Below are 3,321 nucleotides of genomic sequence, written 5' to 3'. Positions count from 1 at the left end.
TAAATATAAGATAAAAGTGTATTGAATGAATGTTACAGAATGCAAAAATAGTCAGTAAATAATTAATCTTACCAAATGTATTAGTGGCTACAGCATATGTCCCTGTATACCTTTCAGATGTGTGGTGACAGCATGCAGAGTAAGAGTAGATGAATGAATGAATGAATGACTGAATGTATGACTGAATGTATGACTGAATGACTGAATGTATGACTGAATGAATGACAACGTCCCACTCTTTCTCCTTCAGTTAAATAGCCATTTTGTCCTCCATAAAGCAGCCCCCACCTGTGTAATACTCCCAAAAAGGTTTTCTAACTTGTTGCATGATGTAATGTATTGAATATCTAAGTTTGGGATATACCCTAGATGGCTCTGCCTATAGTTAGCATCAAAATTAAGTGAAGTGTTTTGTATACATTTGACTGACAACACATGTGTTTGTTCTAATTTAACTTCAACCTTTTAGCTGTTAACCTTGTGGAAATGTCATTGAAAATGTAACTTTTTCAAATCTAAGCAAAAAGGTCTGCAATATTTCATACACCTATTTTAACAGCTAAATGTACATTCATATTAGATATATATATGCACCATACCATATAATACACATATATATTGCAAACTACACATTAAATAATGATCAACACTCCACACAAGCATGTTATTACATTTGCTTGTGCGGCACAGAACAAATACAGGGCCTTTTTCTAATGCTAGAGCTCTTCAGCGGAGCTGACAAAACACACCCTCTCTGGCCCTGCCCCCTTCTTAGGGGGCCGCTCTGATTGAAAAATGCCCGGGCCTAATTTTTTTCCCAGTCCGGCCCTGGTGGAGCCTTAATCATGCATATGGATAACAAAGTGCAAATGTGCATATATAACCCCACAACCAATCAATTCATAAATAAAAACACATGTATCTAAATGACATGCATAACAACATTAGTAAAACATGACATGAAGTTTTTTCAAAGTATGACGCAGTATAGCTAAATACATGGCATGGAATTTGACAAGGCATAAGATGGTATGTGTTAATGTTAAAGGTTCTTGCAACTCCATTATTAAGGGTGATAGAGGGGAGTCTGCCTCTGACAACAGCGATGCCATTTATATAGCGCCAACAGATTCCATAGCGCTTTACAATATTATGAGAGGGGATCTAACTATAAATAGGACAATTACAAATAAACTTACAGGAACAATAGGTTGAAGAGGACCCTGCTCAATCAAGCTTACATTCTATAAGAGGTGGAGTGTAAAACACATTAGGACAGGAATTTGCAATCAAATAAGGTGGGCTGCCCTTTAGGAGAGGGCAAGAGACAGGTATGTGAGGTAGGGGTTAGTATTGGAGGCCATAAGCTTTCCTAAAGAGATGGGTTTTAAGGCACTTCCTAAAAGCTGCAAGACTAGGGGAGAGTCTGATGGCAGTAGGCAGGCTCCATAGGAAGGGAGCCGCCCGCGAGAAGTCCTGCAAGCGCGAGTTGGCCATACGGGTGAAGACAACGGACAGGAGGTGGTCACTATATCTACAGCTTATTATACACACACGTCAACCCCTATTTTTTCACTAATGGATTTAGTGGGGGCCTCATGTTTGAGTTTCGCCTAAGGCCTTGCAATGTCTAGAGCCGCCAATTGTCTGTAGGTTTTAAAATACCGATAATTTTTTCAGACACTCACATAGATTCACAAGGATCGTAATTCACACCAATGATGTCTTCTGAATTATTTCCTGTAAATCAAAGAGCTAATGTTCTCCTGTTAATTACAAGGTTTAGAATAACTTCACAAAATTATTGTCTGTGGGGACATCCCATGTGATTGTTTTAGAAAGGAGCAACCAATTTGCTTATTTCCCTTTTTCTTCCCCTCTACTATTTTGCGACTGATGTATGTTGTTATTAGGACAAGGAAACCTCTGCTGCTTGGTGTGCTATGCACACATTATGTAGGAAGTTATTTGGAGTAAGATACATTAATTATGCAATTGCACACATGGAATAATTTTGCCAATCGGGTTGCCATCTGTCTCCCATTTCTCATAACATTATATTACATTATATATTGTATTTTACATATTAGAAATTAATTCCTCAACCCGAGCTACCAAGCTGAAGCTGAAAGACACAGTGTCAATATTTTTAAAACTTCAATCTTTTTTTTTCTACTATATTAGGGTATGCACCCAGTAATTGTTCCCTGTGTTATTTTTTTATATTTTTTTAATTGAGGATATTTTTTTTAAACAGTCGACTTATTATTTATTTGTGTGAAAGGTGTGGGGTTTACAGTGTGTTAGTGTTGAGTAGCTATAAGTGCTTTTCACCGTGTCATTTGTGTGATATGGCTGTGTGTGGTTGGTAGTGAATGATGTGGGTAACTGTGAGTGTTGTGTTTGGCTGGCTAATGTGTGATGTGGGTGGCTGTGTGTGAGTAGTTTTGAGTGATGTGTAGAGCTGACTGTGTATGATGTGGTCTGGTGCCAACTGTGATCATGGTCACTAGAGGTCCACTATGGGGTAGTCCAGTGAAGTCTGTGTGTTTCTCACAGGTAGTCAACTGCTCAGAGCTTGTTTTCTGCACTCTGGCAGGTGCAGATTACTGAAAAATATGTCTTCTGTTCCAGGTCTATGAGGGAGCACACATTGATCTTCACCCATCAGAGGTGCAACCAAGTTCCCTCACATCATTAAGGCACCATAAGGCCAGTCAGGGAGATCTTTCAATCTCTTTGCCAGCTTGTTGAGCAGTAGTGATGTACCGAACTGTTCGCCGGTGAATAGTTCCCGGCGAACATAGCGTGTTCGCGTTCGCAACCGCGGACGAACACATGGGCGGTTCGATCCGCCCCCTATTCGTCATCATTGAGCAAACTTTGACCCTGTGCCTCACGGTCAGCAGACACATTCCAGCAAATTAGCAGCAGACCCTCCCTTCCACACCCTCCCACCTCCCTCCCAGCGTCCATTTTAGATTCATTCTGAAGCTGCATGCTTAGTGAGAGGAGGGAAAGTGTAGCTGCTGCTGATTAGATAGGGAAATTGATAGCTAGGCTAGGGTATTCAGTGTCCACTACAATCCTGAAGGACTCGTCTGATCTCTGCTGTAAGAATAGCACCCCAAAAAGCCCTTTTTAGGGCTAGAACATGAGTCTGCTTTTTTTTTTTTTGTGTAATGTAATTGCAGTTGCCTGCCTGCCAGCTTCTGTGTCAGGCTCACAGTGCATACTGTGCCCATTTGCCCAGTGCCACCACTCACCCACTGCTGGTGTCACAATAGCTTAAGCTTGCATTTAAAACCAAAAAAAGTTTTT

At 40.6% G+C, this 3,321-nt stretch overlaps 1 long non-coding RNA gene across 1 annotated transcript; it reads right to left on the bottom strand.

Moving 5' to 3' along the window:
- On the bottom strand, positions 1 to 649 carry LOC134572266 (uncharacterized). The gene is made up of 2 exons (XR_010085272.1): positions 215 to 649; positions 1 to 169 (listed from the first exon to the last, which is right to left on the bottom strand). It is a non-coding gene; the product is annotated as an uncharacterized LOC134572266 (long non-coding RNA).
- Positions 650 to 3,321: the final 2,672 nt, after the last annotated feature.

Source organism: Pelobates fuscus, chromosome 9 (assembly GCF_036172605.1).
Source record: "Pelobates fuscus isolate aPelFus1 chromosome 9, aPelFus1.pri, whole genome shotgun sequence".
In the NCBI taxonomy this organism is placed as follows: Eukaryota; Metazoa; Chordata; class Amphibia; order Anura; family Pelobatidae; genus Pelobates; species Pelobates fuscus.
The sequence above is the reverse complement of the archived record's forward strand: the minus strand, read 5'-3'. Positions and strand labels throughout refer to the sequence as shown.